At 30.6% G+C, this 22,608-nt stretch overlaps 1 protein-coding gene and 1 long non-coding RNA gene across 4 annotated transcripts in view; one reads left to right on the plus strand and one right to left on the minus strand.

The window, feature by feature from the left end:
- The window catches only part of smash (smallish), a 180,121-nt gene that overhangs the window by 39,290 nt on the left and 118,223 nt on the right, over nucleotides 1–22,608 (plus strand). For all 3 annotated transcript variants that reach the window (XM_088205662.1, XM_088205664.1, XM_088205663.1), the window contains exon 2: nucleotides 11,946–11,994. The gene's annotated coding sequence lies outside the window, so the exon portion shown is untranslated. The remainder of the gene's footprint in view (nucleotides 1–11,945; nucleotides 11,995–22,608) is intronic.
- On the minus strand, nucleotides 5,391–7,025 carry LOC148238213 (uncharacterized). Its single transcript, XR_015808880.1, has 2 exons — nucleotides 5,744–7,025; nucleotides 5,391–5,706 (listed from the first exon to the last, which is right to left on the minus strand). It is a non-coding gene; the product is annotated as an uncharacterized LOC148238213 (long non-coding RNA).

Consider the following 22,608-nt stretch of genomic DNA (forward strand, 5'->3'; position numbering starts at 1 on the left):
AGAAGAAGAATAGCTGTCTCCGATATGAATCTTAAGCAACTTCGGCGTCCACAAAGAGGTTCTTTCCCGGAAAGGGCATTTACAATTTTAAGTAGGTTAATGAAGTGTGTGAGGTGGTCCGTGAAGAGAGCCGGTCCTCTGGAACACACTGGGTCATCGAACTACGGCTCTTGAGCACATCACGCAACACAACCTGTCATTCATCAACAACGAGCGATTGTTCTTCAAAATGTAGACTCGCTAATTCGCCTGGAATCTCAAGAGCTCTTGATCTTGTATGCGTTGAAATTCTTAATCAATCAATGACTGTGTCTAGTTAGCACTAGAGAATGTTTCTATCAATAACACATTATGACATCATTATCCTTATCGTGTTTACATATTTGATGGCAGGTCATTTGTCTATGTTCTGAGATCATTCTACTGCGGAAATGGATCATAATGAGCGTCGCTAAAAAATCTACTCTTCTAAAATATCATGTTCCTTGATCTGATGGAGGAGAACCTTATTTTATTTTTAATTTTTAGGGCCACCCTAGCGCGCACCTCTTTTACGAGCCCAAGATAAATAAAATCATTTACCTCTTCAAGATCGTTAAAGCATTCGAGACACCGAATCGATTCACGAGCCTCCACGTCTATCACCAACCATTGAAAAGGTTAAACGCCTATTAAGTCTCCACGTGAAGCGACCACCTTGTCTAATGTTTTAATTATCTGTACCGTTCCAAGAGTCATTATAAGATCGGCTCCAATAGAAGCTTCATTAATGCCATCGGTCTTCTCGACTTCCGCAGTATCTAGTAAGCATAGCATAGCACGAAATTTCTCGGTGGTTTTCGATGCACTGACACACATAGGTGCAAGAACAAGATCATTCCGACCGACCGAGTAGATTTGCTTCTAAATGGCGTGTGATATATTGTAGACGCAAGACTAGTGATATTAATTCGTTTGTTACGCGTCACTTGAGGCTGATTTAGATACAATCTTGTCATTGTGAACGGTGCCAAGAAATTAGCAATTAAATCGCCGCAAAGCTAAGGATCTTCAAAAATCTTTGTACCACTCTCTTGATCTGTTTCGCGATCTCTACAATTTCACACATCGGTACTAGATATTGGAACAACACACGCCCATAGGCATTCTAGATCTTCCGCGCTTGCCCACCAGATTTTCAAGGCTTTTCTAGAATTGCAAAACATCAGTAAGATCCCACGACCGTTGTAATGTTTTATGTGTGGCGTTGCGACGTTCAATTTATTACAATACAATGTACAATGCGACTGTAACTTTCAAATTTTATAAACGCAAACGGCCTAGGATGGCGTTTCTCAAAGATGTATCCGTAGATAGAGGAAGAACGGTACTGGAGTCAGATAGTTTAAACCATTTTCATTCTAAAGTGGTATATATGTTAACAGTGAATGTGGATTGACAGTGTAGCTATATGTATACTTGCGTCTTATACAAATACATTTTCACTAGTAGATATGTACATTTATACATATATTTATATTTCTACTAACGAAATTATAATTTAACTGACTGTCCGTTTGTCACTAAATTATTTCTTTTGTCTCTAAATTAAATAAAAATGGTGTTTTTTTAATTTAAGAGATAATGCTAGATGTAACACATGTGTTACAGTGAATATATATTTTTCATTAGTTAAATATTTTCACTAATATAAATATAATTTCACTCACTGTTTCAGTGAAATTATATCAGAATTTATTTTTACAGGTAGATATTTTTTTCAAGCAAAAATATATTTAAATTAATAGCCGCTAGTGAAATTATATGCTGCTCTAAAATATCTATGAAACTCAATTTCACAGTCGCGAAACGTAAATTTGCTGTTCAAACCCAAACCTAACCTAAACGAATCAACAAAACCTAGCTTGAACTAATGAAAGTTCTATAATTAACTATAGTTTTTTATATTTTATTAGTTTCATATATTTTTTTCATTTATTAATTTATTTTTTCTTAACATTATGTGTTTTTTGCCACAAAGATTAGAAAATATTTTTTTATGTAAAAGTACACATTGATTTTAAATTAGCATAGTTAGAACTAACAAGTTAACTGCATCTTATTTTTTATTAAATAAATTCGCATAGCAACAACAAATTTATTTTTTATACACATTTTACAAATTAATTAAATTGTGTATAATTCCTTATTTTCACGTGTTTCTCATTAATAATTAATTATCATTAGTACACGTGTGTCGTATTAAATATTTAATATAAATATGGAGCGATTAAAATAAATTGAGGTCATTAACCAGTCGTCACAACGATACACCTACTAGTGTTATTGCTGTAGCACACATTTCACTGTTTCCTGGTTTCCGACGATATCTAAAATGATTTCAGTGCCCCCCCCTGGAGGGCGGGCGCTGAAATCATTTTAGTCGATTCAAAAAAAAAAATCCTTTATATTTTAAAGATATCATTAATTTAATTTTAGTTATGTTACGCAATATGGCATCTGGTCTTTAACAGCTTAATTTATATTTCAAAGTTCTATAGCTCATGATGGGAATGACGTAGTAGTATAATTTTTAAGACGTCACAGTTCACCATACAAGAGTTTTTGCTTCTTCAGCCTATAGATTTTCTGCTATTTTTGTAACTAAAACTACGATCCATAGAATATGTTTATTAACTAGATTTACACCTAGGCAAGAAAAACTTTTTATTTTACTGTCTTGATAAATTGATCATTGCGCAATGTAAATTTTATAATTTTTGGTGAACTTGTGTGTCTTTGCGGAAGTGTTCCAGATTAAAGATCTTGATATATACAATATTTTTCGAGAAAGGGAAGGTTTTTTTGATCTTCGTGCTCTCGACGTTTAAACCAATGCGATGATTTAGGGGTGGAAACAGATTGTTATTGTCTTTTACCTTTCATTTGCATACCGGCCATAATTTAAATGGTGACCGGATTATTGCGTAAACGAAAATTGAGCACATGAAAATTCCACACAGCAAAATTCCGAATATACTAGGTTTTTTTAACAAACTTTTCTTTTAATTACAGCTACCTAATATTTTTCTCTATTTTCAAATAAAAAATGTAAATAACTAATATAATTGTAAAATATGATATTTTAAAATTAAAATCATATCATCTGTTATATATACAGACTTTTTTATACATATCTGCGTATTCTTAAATATACATATATGTATGTGTATATTGATTATCTATGATCAGAACTTTTGTTGTTTGAAATAATCGCTGTGCGAAATTTTTGTTTTCGTAATAATCACCGAACCAATTTAAACACCAAGATATTTTGCAATTAAAAATCCGGAAAACTTAAAATCTGCGTCAGCACTTTCCACTGGCTTGTTATCAGTGATTAATATTTGAAAGATGTATTGATTTCACTCATGGTGTCTCACTACTTAGCAGTTGCCAATTGTATTGTTGAATAAATACATAATATAGCATTGCTTTGTATTTATAAAAACACCGTTAGCCTTTGCTTTATGGTCCATTTAAAAGATTAAAATACCTAAGGCGTCCAATCTCAGATTGTCATATACGTCGGCGTGACAAATACACTTGTTCGGCATACTAATAACACATCTGAAATCAGTATCATACTTCTATATGTGTATCGATTTATCTCATGTTTATGAATCCTGTTGTACAGTCTAATTGCTGTTCATTATTATTTTGTTATTCATCACTTAGGTACACGAACTACATAATATCATTATACCTTAGGACTGGTTTCTGGGATGCTGGATCAAAAACCGGTACCTTCGCCTCCAACAATCTCCTATCGAGTTAAATGCTAATAGGTGACGATTTCTTCGTTTCTCGGAACGGTTTGAAACGGTGTAACGCGGTAGTCTCGGAACTTCATTGTCGTCGATTCTGAGAAGAAAAACAAGAAAGAATCCTGAACTTGCGACCTCAGAACATATTTTTTCAGTCCGACTCGAGACCGCCCAAGGGCCATAACTCTCGAACCCGAGACAAGAGTGTTTGGTCGTAAAAAACAAATTTACATTTAAAACGTGCCTTGTACCGTTAAGGTTGATTTCTTCGATTTTAGATAATGTGTTAGTGATATTGTGAAGACAGCTGCTGTGGCTACTGGAAACAGTAATCAATTTCAAATGAAGTTCGTCTTTACGTTCTTTAAAAGCAATAAATTTGCAGAACGCGCATTTCGTAGCAGTTGTGCATTGTGTTCTTGAAATTTGCTTGGAAAATTGATTAGAATTGATTTTTATAATAAGCTAATGTATTTTAGAAATATGCCATTTGATAATCGAAAGAGTCAATTATTAACCTTAAAATTAATAAAACCTGATTTATAAGTAAAATCACGCACTGATTTAAAATTAGCCTAAAGTATTTTTCATGAATGATATAGTCGACACATTTTTTTTATTTCAACAAAATGTTGTGTTATGTCACCAATGATCCTTTATAATTTGGATTAATAGATAATGCGTATTGAAAGCCAATCACATGGTCCACTCCACCTCTAAAATCATCCCGATCGTCCGATAATTACTAAAGATAATTCAAACAATGCTATTAGTATTTTTATTAGGTGAGCTTCCTAGCCTATGGAAAAATGGTTTAAGCAGATTTTTGATAATTGATGGCTATTGTGCAAGTATGGGTGTTCTGCCGATTTTTAATGTATATCGCTGTGCCGAAAAAACGTTGTCGTTTTGATGTTTTTTTAAATACCATTGTTCAAACTCCTACAGTATAATATTATATTAATATAAAATGGAGTTATAGTATATTTTTTTTAAATTAGGCTAAATAATAAGATTAAATTAAATCGTTCAGTTAAACAGATATATATTTATAATATCTAATGAAATAATTATTATAGTCTTATTTAAAATATTACAAAAATACTTGTTATTAAAAAGCTACCAACAACTTTGGATACTTTATGAATAAACGTGAATGAAACAATATTTAAAATAATCATTTTTTATATATTGTGTATCGAAAAGTTTAGTTGTTGTACTATAAAATAATCTAAATAGATTAAAACTTAATATAAATATTATTTATACAAACCAAAAAAATATATTTCATAGTATTGTTAAAAAAATATAAAATAAAATTAACATAAAATACATATAATAACGAATTTAAAATCATTGTCCGTTTAGAAAGTTATTCAACTCTGTATGAAATATTAAAGATACATATCTCTGCAGATTTAGATCTCTCACTAAAGGCGAATTTAACATTGTGTTTGATTTCGCAAAGTTGAATCAAAACAGTGTAAAAATTCAACGCTAGAACAAAAAAAATATGTCGTAACAAGTATTATATTTTTTTAGGCTTTTAAATATAAATTCTTAATAAATAGTTGTTATTTTGCAACTTATACTAACGTATGTTATTAATAGTATTTTTATAATTTGCAATTAACTATTAATAACATAAACATCCTAAGTAACTTTCAAGTCTTATTCAAGTGTTCCCAAGATCAATTTTTATCTATATTTTTTAGATACAAATTTAATCGCAATGTGTCTTATAGGATTACATTAAGGTCTGCATATTTCTTGAAATTTAAAATAAAACTATTTCTATATTTTGACATAAGATGACATTTTTCTCAAGCTAATAAAATAATTATAAACGTATGTTTTAAATATTTTTTAAGCTTAATACATTATTTTTAATCTTCGAAAACTGTTGAACGTACTGAAACGCAAAGTTTCGTTATCACGCAAAAACGCGCGAACGGACCGTAACGTGATTATTAAAAATATAGTTAAAAACTGTTTTAAAAATAAATTATTTATACTAGGTTATTCCAAAACAAAATATATGTTTGATAAACGCAATAAATTTCTGACTGATAAATTTACCTCGCAGATATTTTTGACATTTCCTAATTTATTGTTCGAATTTACTACTATTTCTTAAACCTTAATTCGCTGATCTGCCATAACCATATCATAAATCAAATCGATGTTTTCTTAAGTAGTAGCAGTTCAGTTTTTTCATTGCAAATGTCATATTCTAATGTTTCATTTCTATTTATAAATCTAGTTGCTTAATTTTTAATTATTATTTATGAAAGGCAAAATGTTAATAATTTTATTTTTGAGTATGTGGAGGGCTGATTTATTTAGCATTAAATTAGGCGACACTGGCGTGGCGGCGGTGAAATTATTCTTTGCTTGATCGCGACGGGCAGACAACGACCGGCGGCGCCTCGTCCGCTATTCACATTCATAATATTCAATAAATATGTAACTAAATATTAAATTTTCAATAGAATACTACTGCAACGTAAGCGAAAAGTACATGTTTAATATTTTTTTCATTTTTTTTTAAATTCAACGAATGCTTATAATGGATTGGCGTAAAGTACATCTAGTGTTATCCTTTCTGTGTCAAGCAATTATATTCAAAATTATAATTTTTCTATAAACACCTCCTTCAAAGAATTGTCACCATTCTTCATTGTAAAACCCCGTTCACACACTCCGATGCGTCAGATAATTAACATAGCTACCAACAGACGATCAATTTTATCTACAATCTAAAGATCCGGCCTCTGGTGACAAAACAGTGTCGCGGCTAAATCGTTATCAACAACTGGAACTTAACTCTCAAGAGTGACATTGTCATTGAAAACTGGGTCTGTTGAACGGTCACTTATCTACTCAACAACTACATGCAGTTTTGCGGTCACATTATGCAACAATTGTGGTGGTCACACTAGCAAAAAAAGTTGCGTGTCCAACCACCGTGTCTCTATAGCTAGATCTAGAAAACTCAATGCCATTGTTCTTCTTCAGAGCGAGTTATGCTTGGAAAAATCTGAGTAGTAGTAGTAGCAGCAGCTAATTAGGGTTGCCTCAGAAACGATCTACTTATAAACTGAGTTTAAGCTCATTAGACAGATCAGAAAATGTATCAATCATTTATAGAGGACATATTGATATACAAGTATTTGGGTAAGATACAATACTAGTGGCTAGTTGTAAAAAAAAAAAAAACTGTTTGACCATTTCACCAAATCATGTGTGCTTCAATCATAGTTTTGAAGTGAGTGTGAAGGCTAATCGTCATAAACCTTTGAATATATTATAGAGGAAAAGTTTGATTCGCTTTGTAATATATCTGCAACTACGCACTAGAACAGGAAAATTCTTCATTTTATAGTTTTGTCCTTTTCTCGCCTTTTGTATTTCTATTGTTCGTTGTTTTCTTCGAGGTCGCGGCTGCCATTCCATTTCAACATCATAATCGCGTTTATGCATTATTATGCAAGGCATTCGCAATTATTCTAGTACCTCAAGCAATTCAACAGTGATATTATATAGATACATGTGTTTTTGAACAGTAGCCGGTCTTTGTATTGTTGATGTTGTTTCATTTTTGATACACGCGTGTTTCTAAAAGGTGTAATTTAACGCACGATTTCATTTTTTTAATTCGATAGTAGCGAGAATAACTAAGCTAGCGTGTTGAAAATGACAATAAAATACCCATTTAAGTTTTGATTTAAATCTTGTACACATGAAACTGTTATTATTCAATAAAAAAATATTCGTATTAAATTCAATGGCGCACTTAAAAGTAGCACCAAAATGTATGATTAAATAAAGGTAATGTTGCCAAATAATACATTACGAACATCATTTAATTCTTGCTTAATTAATATAAATATATATAAAAGCCTAGATGGATATGTATGTGAGTCATTGTATTAATTGCCATAAACGTTAATTTTAACTATCTTATTTTAGTACAAGTAATAATTTATATTGCTATATTATTGCATATGAACTAATAACAATATAACAAGCTGATAATGGTTGGCAAATATGTATGTAGAAAAGTATGCAAAAAATAGGAATCACCTTCAAAATCATTAATTAAAATAATAAATATAATCCTAAATTAAAAATCATTTGATTAAAACAGCTTTTGCTTCTCACTTAATTGATATATATATAAAAGCCTAGATGGATATGTATGTTATTCAATTTGTTAAACGCCATAAACATTGATTTTTTATTACTATTATATTTTAATATAAAAGTCAATTTTTGTAATGACAAATAATTTATATTGGCATATTATTGCATATAAACAATGTAAAAAAACCTTTTAGCATTTTCGAAAAATAAAAATAGTACTAAATCGTTTTGCATTCTGCGATTCCCATACGTAATTAATTCATATCGAAGCAGGTTATAGATCATCAATACAAACATAAAACCGCCGGCCGGTTAGAGTAATAGAAAATCGCAAAAAAAACGAAATCCAAAAATTTTCTTAAAATAACCAATGACAAACTTTATCGAAGACCTTTTCATTTCTTTAATGGATTCTAATGATTTAACGAAGTCACGAGAGTCCTTAGAATTCGTCAAGCCATTAAATAATCTGCGAATATTTTTTTTTTCAAATTGTTTTAACAAAAATTTTAAGGCCCTTTCGGCTGTCAATAATAATCGTGAGACAATCGTCAATAACATTCAATAACAATTTGGATTAGCGAAAAATAAAAATATCCTTAAATCGTTTTACTTTCTCCCGAATCCCATGCGTAATTTATTTTTATCAGACCGGGTTCTTAGATCACCAAAGCAAAGATAAACCGCTGGCCGGTTAGATTAATAGAAAATGGCAAAAAATTGTTGGTCATTCAAATACTTTTAATCTTCCGAGAAAATATGCATATTTTGAAACATCTGCACGAACACCTTCGGAAATTTTTATTATCTGAGCGTCTTCTTTTATTACTTAACCACTTCACCCTTTTATACGCACGGGCGCGTTCAAAATGTTTTTGGCGTTAGACGCATACACGCACGGGCGCGTGTGAACTCTATATTAAAAAAAATCGTTCTGCATAATACCTTGCGTTACTACGCATTCTCTCATATGTGCGTTTGTATCGAAGACATTTGATCCTCATAAATTAAATTTAAAAAATGACACTTTACGACAGGGGTGGCCAACCCGCGGCTTGCTTTGAACATTTTTATTTATATATTTTTTATATTTCATTTTTAGTATTATATATTTTTTTACAATTAACGTTTAGTATCATTATTATTATATTATCTATGTTTACATGTAAGAATAATACTAAACACAATAATAATAACTCATTACGTTTTAATTTTTCACTCCAAAAAATGTCTATAGTGTATCAAAATCTAATATGGGGATATATAATTTTATATGTGGCTCGCATTTCCGTTATGATGCATTTCCAAAGTAGTAGCAAGATCATTTGGGTTGGCTACCCCTGCTTTATGATGCTAGTATTTTTTTACACGTTTCTATCTATGCATTCTCTCACATGTGCATTTATATTGAAGACATTTACCCCTCATAAATCAAATAAAAAAACTGACACTTTATGATGCTAGTATTTATTTTACACGATCAGGTTGCTTTCATTTAGATTGCTTTCATTTCACCCACTTCCATGGACTGCGGAAATTATCAGACAATTCGAATATATTTACTTTATTTCTGGATGTCATCATAAATTAGGTAACAAAACAGAAACCATAAGTTTCAAATATTTTCTCAGAAGATCTATTCATTCAGAACTGAGTATTATAACCAGATGGTAAAATATATTCGTGTAAAATCCACAAAAATCAGAACCAAAATTTAGTTTGTTTGACGCGAATGGGGAAAAAATTAGAAGAGACGCGCAATACCATTGTCCAGAATGCATGGTTGCTTTATGCGTTACACTTTGTTTCAAAAATCACCATACTGTATTATAAGGTATTTTTTTTTATTTGACAACAAACATTACGTAACATACACACACATACATATGTATTTCTATGTAATGCTTAGAGTTTGGATGAAAAGAAACAGCAAAGGAGGCAACTTACAATTTTTATTAATTAAAAAAAAAAAATTTAAAAGTGTAATAATAATAATAATTATGAATAAATAATTTTAAACTGATTTTTTCATCATTCTCATAACACATCACATAATAAATCGCAATAAAAAAAGGTGATTATTTTTTTAAAATAAACCCGAGGATGAAGTGGTTAAGCAAAAATAATGCGAGTTTGAGTGTTGAAAAATTGTAAACAATTTTTTGTCATTCCTTTCAAGAAGTATGCATGAACCCGCCTTTACTTACGCAGCGTTATAAAAATATTTGTACAAATTAAATTTTATATAATAAAAAAATGCTTTATAAAATTTTACATTTTTTCACATTTCATATATAAGCTATTAGCTAGACCACAGGTTGAGAATCGTTGATTTATTTTGTATGTATGTAGAGAAGTGTGCAAAAATATGTATCACCTTCGAAATCATCATATTTTGTTTTATTTTTAATAAATATATATTTTTTTTACAAATTCTTTAAATATTGAATAAAATATTCCACTTAAAAAACCTAAAATCAAAAATAATACATTATTAACACGCTTCATTAATATATATAAAAGACTAGATGGATATGCATGTGACTCATTGTATTAATGACCATAAACGTTGATTTTTATTACTTTGCCATTTTAATATAAAAGTAAATTTCGCAATAACAGAAAAATTATTTTAGCATGTCATTGTGTATATACTAATACATATACCACAAGTTAAGAATGATTTGCATATATTTTATATGTATGTATATATAATAGTAAAGTTTGAAAATTAAATAAAAAACAAATAAATGGTGAAACGGTAAATTATGTTCGATAATATATTTCATCACCTTGACGACAAATGTAACGCAATTCATTTGTTCAGTATAAATTTATTTTACTCATATAAGAGAGTGACATTTTTTCTCAATTTAAAACAGTCCAGATTTTGTGTTAATTGCATTATTTTAGGCGTGTTTTACTGTTTTTTTTGCATACCTAAGCCACATAAATATAAGGGCTTTCCATATTTTTACCCTTAACCCGATATATTACTCATTATCACCGTTAATTGTTTATAACCGACAAATTAAAATTTGTCTTGTTGATAATCTAATTAACTAATACACATTAATATCATTTTTTATTTATACTAAATTGTGGATAATTTGCTATTTTAATTTATATAAATGTTTTCACCATGAAAGCTAACGGTCAATTGGCTAGGTAATCATTAAAAAACAATAAAGTCATACCTCTAAATCAGTGATTAAAGTTTTGAAAAATCCAATAAAGGATTATTGTTATATATTAAATCCTTGTGAAGTGTATTTAAATATAGAAAGCATCTAAAATATGTGTGATTTTTTTTATTTAAATAATATAAACACAAACTAAAATACGTCAACACAGTGACAACGGCATTCGACATCACTATCGGTAAAAAAAAAACCTTATTTAATATTTAAAATATCACTAATAACAGTACATAGACGTATTATTAGTTAACAGTAGTGAAATAGTAAATTGTCCATTTGGTTAGCTGTTGTGTTATATTACTTTTATATAAATGGTTTATTATCGGTCAATTTGGCTACTCATTAACTTTCCGGTGGTAAATTTACTATTTTATATAAACTACATACTGAATCATGTAAAACAAATTTTATATTATATAATATATAGTATTTTATTTTATGTTACTAATTATATTTATTGCAGGTTTTTCTTTGATTCGTATTATTTATTTTGACTAGATTGCTACTTTTTTAATTTCGTTATAAACAATTTATCTATGTACATATAGTATATTAAATTGAAATGAAATTGTTGATCGATTAAATATTTTTTAATTCAATCATAAATATATAGAAAATGTTTAAGACGTAAAAAATGTGATCGTTAGTTCTAAGCATCTATTATACACGTATATTTATATATTTAACATTTAAGAGATTGATTTATTTCAATCACTAACGTATAATTTAGTAATTTAGCTAATTTTTCCGTATCATCATTAATTACTAACGTTCGTAATTTGTTGTTTTACAGATCAAAGAGTAATTCGAAATCGCACGTCTGCCGGACCGGACCCGTTCGAGTGAGTAATTTTAACAACCGTTTTGAACTAAAATTTATTTATTACTATAAAACATACAGATGTATTAAATATAGTACATACCTATGTATAATATAATAAATATCTACGCGGCATCGTTTCATAATCGCGCCGATAAATCACGGTTATTAAACGAGAACGTGTATTTATCTGCATACATATTTTATAATATACACATACTGTATAATAATAAATATACATATAACATAGTACAGAGCAGATTGGATATCTAGCAAGTCTAATCTACCGACAAATCATTCCTCGTTTTAATTTGTCATAATTTACGACACCTGGTCGTGTTTTCTAAAATAGCTCAATTTCCAGTCATTTATTAACCATTAAAGCTATTTTTTTCAATTATTTTTATAAAATAGTATACAATTGAATTAAAAGACATGGAATTGATTATAAATTATTGCGCAATTAAATCTTACATTTTTTAGTCTATTGTGTATTTGAAAGAATTCGTCGGCTTGCAGTTTTTATTGTATTTTTCCTCTTTGGCATTATGCTAATATTTATTGCTTCACTTTTTCTTGAATAATTATTTAAATATGTGTAGTATTGTTTCGCTTATTGCGTATTTTTTATAATGAGTTATTAGGCTAAAAATATTTAATATATGCATAATCAAATTACGTTTATAGAGAGTCATTACTGTATTTTAAAATAAATGCAGTAATTGTCTGAATTTTTCTGAAAATTTATTTTAATGCTATTATGGTTTGAAACGAAACCTTATATGTCAAAAGCTGCTTATGTAACCTTAAATGTCAATTAACCATGACGTTGTATTTAAATATTGAGAACCATCTGATGTGGTGACCCAAATTCAAACGAGTTTTCTTGCAAAACAAAGGTTTAATAATTAAAACAAAAATTAACTTTATAATGTAATTCGAATTATCGATTGATTCTATTAGCGAGATATATTTTTTCTAAATTAGTTTTAATATTAGGTTTCCATCTGAATTTGCATTTAAAAAAAATAAGGAACAGTGGTATTTGTATCGTTTTTATATTCAAAACATTGATTTTATCGGCGGGGAAATATTAACACATTACGGTCCGTTCGCGCGTCATGCGAAACTTCGCAGTTGGTTTCACGCGTTTTCGAGGCTTTAAAATAATAAGTGTTTTTATGTTGGGTCCAATAATGCAATGCATTCCTTCAACTTTGCCTTTGACAACGTAAGGAATTGGTCATAGAGATACTTTAAACATTCTCCTTCTTTTGGCAAATTTTTGACAGATTATTTCATCAGGTCCAGCTTAGTGGAAGTTAAACTTTTTAGATCAATTGAGCATTCTCAATTAAAGTAATATATTTCCGATCTTCTTTCGGCCATACTATTTTAATATAATAATCTTCTCTGACACGGCTATCTCATACTCAAATAAAACATGGGAATTTGGTGTAATCACTGTGCTGATCAAGTATCATCGATATTACTTTTAAGTCGCCACAAATTGTCCATTTATGATATGCGTATGAAAGTTTGTTAAGAGTCAACTCAAGGTTTTCGTAGCATTCTTTCAAATGAACTGAATGTCATACAGGCAAATATGCATATTTATTACCGTTGTGTAAGAATACTGCTTTCTGATGAATCTATAAAAACCATCCAAAAGTCAGGGTTATATTCAATGTTGAAAGCTACCATGAATCCGCAAACATATTTAAAAAAAACAAGATCACCTCTTGAGTAAAAAAGGAACAAACTCTCTTTCTCTACTTTGAAACCAAGAAAAGGAACCTAGAAGTTCTGGAGATTCCTTAGAAAAATCTATTGCATTTGTACTGGTACACACTGTAGGCGGACGAAGGGACCGGCGATTTTTTAAATATTATTTTTTCGGTTATTAGCAACTGAAAAACTATAGTATTCATTATTTAAATTCAAGATAACTTTTACGTAGCAGGCCTATGTAATCAATAAAAGAAGCTTATATTAATAATAAATTAGATCAATTGAGATTCAGAGGCATTAGGGTGTAACTCCATCTCTTAAATCATTCTATACTTATTTATGATAAATAAATATTATAGAATAAAAAATACGTATATACTGCATAACCTTTTTAGTCGCAGACAATTTGGCCTAACATATGCGATTTTTTTAAAGAAAACATTGATTTGCATTTTTAAATAAATTATTTTATAAATATGTATTTTACAATTTAGAATTTTTTGTGTTCTCTCAATGACGCGTGGTAATAAAAAACAATAGTATTTGGTTGTTACAACAATAAAAAACTTGTGTCAACACATTTGAATTATTTCTTATTATTTTAATAATATCATCTAGTACATTTCGCGAATTTTTTTCAAATACGTTTTTTTATTTAAATATTTTTATCGACACTTACTTATTGCTAATATTTAACTATACGGGTAAAAATGTCTGTATAGATATAAAAATGTACAAATAGCAGAAAGAATATCGTGTATGCAATACCAGCTTTTATTTTCATTTCGCCAGCCATCCCTACCGTAAAAAAGGCGCGGTCATTTCTCTGTTACATAACATAATTACTGGGAATTGTTAAGTACCGTTAGATCATTTTATGTTGACACATCGCGCACAAACAAAAATACACGAATATCAACACTAACAGCTTGTTAATTAAAATATCCTATTTCACTTTGTCAAAGGCCTTCTCGAAATCAGTATACATAACATATTTTTGAATGACACTGTCTAGAGACACGTTCTTAAGATTGTTGACATTAGAGCGAGTGGGTGAGAAACCCATGTCGTTGAATCCATTATTTATTTATTATTTATCCAAATCTAAATCGCCCACGCCAAACCAGCGGGCAGACACCCGCCACGCGTCGCCAATGGCCGCTGTGAATTTATCGCAGCTCTCCGGCAATGAAAAACTGGTATATCTCGACACATAGCAGAATTGGGTCAGTCAGTGAGTTTCGGCGGTGGGCAATGCATAATTCGCCCTTGCGGGTCACCGGTCCGACCAGTCCTCGGGCGCAAGGGCCGGTTGTCAATACCTCTGCCGCGATATCAACGGTACTCTTGCATACACGCCGTTTACTGTTATCGACTCCCGACCTGAATGGCTCAACGCAGAGTCGATGTAGAGGTATACCTATGGAGGAATCTGATTGTGAACATCGTCACGTCTCTTTCTGTCTATTCGCGAAGGAATCTGCCATTGATACTGTACTGCGCCGGTGAAAAACTGAGGCCTAAAAATATTTAAAAATCATCATTAAACGTATATGTTTCAATTACATGTTTTTGACACAGAGATGATATTAAAACATATTATTCGGTAATTAAATATGGACAAAGCTGTAGCTATAATGCATAAAAGTTATGCTTATCAATGTGTATGCTGCAGATAGTCCTGTCGTTAACGCTAACGCTCGTTACCGAGCGTTCACACTGCGACGGCGCCGGCACGATTTTATTGCTTTTCGCGTGGATTTTTGACTTCTGGGAAGAGTTAATTGTTTTTTGCTCTCTCATATTGGGTAAAATTTGGTTTATATGTTCCTCATTAAATTTGTAATACTATTATAAAAGTCGTAGGGTGAACGCCAGATTACCGAGCGTTCCCACTGCGACGGTGACGGCACGATTTTATTGCATTTGACGTGAATTTTTGACTTCTGAAAAGGGATAACTTTTTTTGCGTTCTCCTATTAGGCAAAATTCGGTTTAGATATGCTTTATTCGGTTCTTACTCGTAACATTGTTATAAAAAGTCTCATTATAAGCGCTTGATAATCGAGCAGTACAGAAACTGTGGAGGCGATCATTCGCATCATTCAATAACATGTAACTAATTCTAAACACTTTCAATAAAAAACAAATACTACAGTGGTCCAATCTGTGCCTAATTGCCATCAATCACCATTCGTCCGCCAAAAAACCCATGAAGTTTTTCAAAATTATAAGATACGATAGATTTTGAACTACTACTTTATTAACTCGCATATTAATGTAAAACATCTACACTGCAATTTATTTCCTAGGAAGTTCACTGTATATGTGCTATTGTTGAATATTAAATCGATTATCATCTAGCTACCTTAACCCTTTAGTTGCCGAAATCTGATATATCCGCTTTTGATACTTTGGTGCAAATTGCCGGATCTTTCAAGAAAGAATCAAAAATATTTTAGATGTACTAGTAAAAAGTGATTTTCTAAATAAAAAAACAATGTCAAACAAATTTGTATATGTATTGACACAAAGATAAGATTTTAAATTCGAGTTTTTCCTATAATGTCTTATTTTTTTAGATATCGTTCAAAAATGATTGCTTGCTTCTAGTCATTAATTAATTACAGTGGTGCAATTAAAAGTAGGTTAAAATATAATATTTATGTTGGTAATTAATAATTTTCTAACTAATATCGTTTGGTTTTTTATACTATTATATACGTACATGCAATTACTAATATCTTTAAAAACTCAAATGATTATGTATATGAATGTCATGAACTTCACTTATGTAATATACAATAAATTTCTAATAACTATGTAATCGGTTATATCTATAATTGATTCTGTTATTTAAAAACTCTTTTGATTTACTATATTACTAAGTATTGCATTTATTTAATGCTTTGTTATAAAGTGAAATTTTTAATATTGAAGATTATACTCAGCTTTTTTACGAAATGATATTTTTTTAAATATGACAGTGATGTAGAGAGTTTATTGTTGTAATTAGTTTTTTGCTTGCATGTAGGTACTTTTTGTAATAGTCGATTTCATTATTTTTTACTGCTTCTAGTGACGAAGAGTTAATACAACAATTACAATGTATTACACTTTTTGTTGATTCAAATTATAAACTGTACTTTAGTCATACAATGCTATGTTGATTTTAAATCTGTCTTTAGTTTTTTATGGTAAATCATAGTATATTTTATTATTTAGACGACATTCGACGTAACCAACGCCTACACGTAATATTAGCAATCGTCATTTCTGTTCAAATATCCGGTATGACAATTCTTGGAATACTTTTTGTTAAATTTGTTTGTCGTTGCATCACCATGACTGTTTTTTGCAAAAAATACTTTTAGAACATATGCTTGTATACTCTATTTATTTAAAGACATTATTTTACATCTGAAATTACTTCTTTAATAGTTTAATTAGTTCTTTAACATAATTTAACATTCCTACTACGAGCTATTAAAATATGACTTGTTCTTACTATATTTTTATATTTTTCATTCCGGTTTGGTTTATTGCATTCTATCGAAAACAAGCAATAAAATCGATCAGGTTTCTATAAACGAGATTCGAACTAACCGACTTTCAGAATCTATACATAAAAAATGTACACAAATCGATTCACTTAGATTTGACCAACTTATGTTTAATTAGTTTTAAAAACTAAATTTAGATGTTTCAAAGAATTTAAACGTCGATGAAACATGAACTGATTACGTAAGTCGAGTCATTACGCTATATCCCGAGAATTCCCCGGTCAATCAAATGCCGCATCGTAATTGACTCACGGCACGAAACACGTGTAACGCCTGACGGTGCTCGATCAAAAACGGCCATGTCCACATTTCGCGAGAATGTACCTATGCTGCGTTAGTGTCTTCTCGTTTCATACAAGATACTTATTTGCCCTATTGATTTATTATATAGCTGATAACTAAGCCTACGCGGAGAAGTCGCGTTTTGATTATTGGCAAACAAGTTATCGGACTCGGAAGTGGCGCTCGAGGCGACAGAAGTTTCTCTCGTTGATTTCACACTTATTATTATTTTGGTTTGTGGACTAATCAGATGGGTCTGCTAATCGATGCGGTCGATTTTGGTCGATTATTATCGATTTATTGCTATAGAAATTTTCACGCTATATAATTACAGGCCTAGAAATCTGATTAAAGATTCGCCATGTTCGGACAATAATGAGAAGGCGCATTTAAAAGTAGCCTGTAGTCTAATTGATCTAATTGATCATATAGATATGCACTCGCTGTTTTATATTAAACGATGCTCCAATTATTTTAAATTTATATCGTGTCGGGAAGATCAGAATTAGTGATCATTATATAATTATAATTCCGATAGATAATCACAAATTATATCCTAATTTAACCTATAAATATCGTAGTGGATAATAAAAAAAATTGGACTAGGTCGTACATAGTGTATTTTTTAAGCTGCAATAATAATTTATAATTAATAAAACATATATCGCTAATTTACACTGACTGATTTTTGTGTAATGTCTCATTACTTATTTCAAAAGGTTGTTGGCTGTGTTGTCATGGTTTGTCACGTCACAACACAGCCAGAAAGAAGCCGGTGGAAACTGGTAATAATTTATTATATAATATTACATATATTGCGTTATTCTCCGGGCGGAGAAGCTGGCGAAGGGTTGATGTCTATTGGATGGTCCTCAGAGGTCTTGTTGCCAGCCAATTGTTGCACTCTTCCTCAGCCAATAAAATATATCTACGCCTCTATAAAGTGACATTTGCTTGATGGACATCCTTACGAGGTCGAATAGTGTAACGGGAATTTACGGTGCTTTTTGTCGTCCGGTGATATATTATTTTCCATGCCCGTTTCGCAACAAAGAAATATTATTTCAACGCATCGGAGAATAATTACGTGTTATTTATGTAAAGCTATTTTTTCTGGACAATACAAGGGCTTTTGTGTGGCTCCTTCCTTTGCACTCTATTGTCAAGTTCATCCTTATTATACACGAGTTTTAATAAGATGACCCCACAGATTAACATATTTTATTATTTTCTTGATCTTAATATGTATTTTATGGACGATTTAAAATTGCCAGCTATTTTTATTATCGATCAAATATGCGGAACTTTTTCAGCTATTACTCCAAAATACATATATTTGCTTAGACCAGATATTATGGAGAATATGGTTTACTGTAATAATCAGTTTTACTTTTATAGCTTTTGAGAAATGGTATTGTTTTATTTTTGACACAAAAATATCAAAATTTGAACTTTTTGCTATCAAAACAATATTAATATTTTCTTTCTATTATTTGCTTTTTTTAAATTCATTAGACTAAAATATTATTATTTACATAGATGAGTTGTTGCAGAAAGCAGTAGCTTTTTATTACTTCCTTTGCAGTTCTTGACATTTAAAAATGTGCCAAATCTGCTTTGCTCTCAATTTATGTGTGCTTCATTGTTGAAACGAAGTTCAAAAAATCTGACAGTTCTTCAAATTCTTCTGGCATATCTAAAATTTAACATTTTTTGTGTTTTAAAAACCATTGCCACTTTCATATAATATAGAATAGAACACTAGTAAAAATACACTCTGAAACAATTCCATGATCAGTCAAAAGAAACGGTATTTTCAAATATGCACATTTTTAGAAAGACGTCCTAAAGTATCGGTAAACAATGAAATATATTAAAAGTGGTACGGTTGAGCTTTGTTTCATTAACTATATGTTAGGTTAAGGTTATAAGTGATACTTTAGAGGAGTCTAGGAAATTTATCAGCTGCAATTCACCACCAGCAATTAATCGCTAGCATATTTTACCGTCTGGAAGCAATAATATGTGTTTATACAAACTTGCTTATTAATTGACAAATCTAAAATAAATTATATCCAGACGTATATTAAGAGGTTTAAATTATACGCTGTTCTAAAATGTCTACGAGACTCAATTTTCCAATTGCGAAACGTCTATTTGTTGATCAAACCCCAACCTAACCTAATGGAAGTTCTATAAATATTTATAGTTTTTGAACTTTTTCTTGATTAATTATTTTAGCAACTGTTACAGTAAAGTCATATGAATGTAATTTTACTAAATAGGCCAGTTAATTGAATTATAATTCCACTGTGATGTTAAAAATAACTTATTTTTATAGCCTGGCGATAACATATGCTATCGATCATTTATTGGTTATAAATTGTTCATGCGATCAATTGACGCGGCGGTAAATTGCTGGCTGTGAATTGGGGGCGCTAAATTTTTCGGATTTTAGAGCAGTAATTATTTCACTTAAATAATTCAATTTAAAAAATCACTAATTAATGTTTAGTGACAATCAGTGTTAAAGTTTAAAAATTATTGTTAGTCTTAAAAAATTCATTAGGTCAAGTTGGGTTTACTTAATTCGTTTAAGTTAGTTTTGCTTTGAATAGCAAATAGACGTTTCGCAACTGTCACACAAATTGAGTTTCAGACATTGTAAAGCAGTGTATAATTTCACTTGCGCCAATCAGTTTAATTACATTTTCGTTAGTAGAAATATAAATCTACAATTAAAAATGTTTTCGTATATGATTTCACTGAAACTTCAGTGAAAATATAACTTCACTGGTAATAATACATATTCTTTTAAGTTTTGCTTTAAGCCACAAACTGTTTGATAACCTTGATTTCAATATTTCAATTAACATAATGTTATGAGCAGGGGAACCCTTTCTTTAAGTCTGTCTGGCTACTAGCTAGTACAGATAACAACTACTTTTATGGCTAGCCTATCGACTTCATTAAGAACCTGAAAGTTGGTACCGAGAGTTTTATTAGAATATCTTTATCCATTATCGAAACCTTTCGCTATGGACTTTGATCCTGACAGCTGAGAATTTCCTCCGAATTTTATCGAATTTCTGAAAACCTTCATAACCATAGAATTCATCAAATTGGTAGCATCAGTGAGCTTTACTTAGACCTGTCAATGTATAAGATATGTATAAAAATAACCAATAATTAATATATCTAACATACTTATTTGAGCAGAGCGCAGGCGTTCTGCGTTCCCTCTGCTGTATGTATAATTTAAATAATTTTTCTCCTCTACACTTAATAATTAATCTAATGTGCAAAATACGCATTAAATAGATCAAAACTATTATCTTTATTTGGTGCTCGATAGAATCTAAATGTGCACACTTATTCATTATACAAATTGCAATAATCAGACGACGATCATGTCCTATGCGTCATCATTCGCACGTTCCTCGGACTCATCATCGAGTTTCTAATTTAGCATAATGAATGTCAAAGCTTCCTCAAAGCGTATAATTTAGTCTCAAATGCCCCAGCGGAAACGTATCGTTTAATTCTCGATCTCTTTCTCCGATCCAGATCGATCAATTACAGTAATGTCTGTTCAGACTTGATTTTTTGCATCGCTGAAATTACAATTGCCTTATTTTTTATGCGCGCTCAATATTTATCAGTCACCTGTCAATTTTTGGCACCTAAGTGGGGCAAACGGTCTTTTTGTCAAGTGAAAACTGGTAGATGAGGTGTCCTGGTCTCATTTTCTCTCAATTTGCCGTGGATTATTTCACGAATTGTTTTCGTTCTGATTGAACTGCCAAAACCCGCGGGCCGAGATGCCAATCATCATCGAGAGTTAATTAGAAAATGCCTTTAAATGACCACGCGATGCTAGATTATCTGGTGATGATTCTCACGCCGACGATTATCGACGATAGTCAAATGATTAATGTCTATATTTTTAAATGTAACTGTAATACCAACATATATTTACAAAGTGCAATTACAGACAATCAGGATATTTGCTGCTGACCTCGGTCGTTTAGATGAAGATAAATGTACCATATAAAGTAGAGTTTACTATAAGCCTTGACGTAACTAGTTTTTGCTTATAAAAAATACATTATAAACAAGAAAAATGTAGCTTAATATTGACATGAATTTAAAACAGGAAGAAGTGACTTTCATGATGCTAGACCAGTGCTATAAAGTCGGTGACTAATACCTGAAAGACCTAGGTTTGAATCTCATATGGATCAGTATTTTTCTATCGTGTCTGTGAGATCTTAATTAGTGATTTTATATAAATGTAATTCCGATCGATTATCACAGATTAGGTTTTCTTAGATTTTCCTATTCTCACCAATGAATATCGTAATATATAATTTGAATAAACTGTGCATTCCGGGTCTCATAACAAAAATGGCATTTTATATAATTTCTTTCATAAATAATAATAGGTACGAGTTAACCCTTTCTATGCTACAAATAAAAATAAAAATTAGACCTTTTCTGAAATCATATTTTATACGAAATATTTTAATTAGGTATTAAAAATTATCAAAAATATCTACTCATCATATTTACCTGATAATTAGTCGTATTTTCTTAGCTGCTCAGTGTTGCCCTATGAACGCTCGGTAATCTGGCGTTTACACTACGACTTTTATAATATTATTACAAATTTAACGAGGAACATATAAATCGAATTTTGCCTAATAGGAGATCGCAAAAAACAATTATCACTTCACAGAAGTCAAAAATCCACGTCAAAAGCAATAAAATCGTGCCGTCGCCATCGCAGTGGGAACGCTCGTTACCGAGCGTTCCCACTGCGACGGCGCCGACACGATTTTAGTGCTTTTGACGTGAATTTTTGCCTTCTGAGAAGTGATAACTGTTTTTGCGCTCTCCTATTGACCAAAATTCGGTTTGAAAGTACTTCAGTCAGCTTTCTTATATTAGAAGTTCATAGTAATATCGGTAAGGATAGCTATCATATTTTTAAAACATAAGTAAACTATGGAACAATATGTGAGAAGCGATGTTTGTCTGTACTCATTCTTCCGCTTATT

The sequence above is a fragment of the Plectrocnemia conspersa genome, unplaced genomic scaffold (assembly GCF_051122295.1).
Source record: "Plectrocnemia conspersa isolate PC_06_02 unplaced genomic scaffold, ASM5112229v1 ptg000002l, whole genome shotgun sequence".
In the NCBI taxonomy this organism is placed as follows: Eukaryota; Metazoa; Arthropoda; class Insecta; order Trichoptera; family Polycentropodidae; genus Plectrocnemia; species Plectrocnemia conspersa.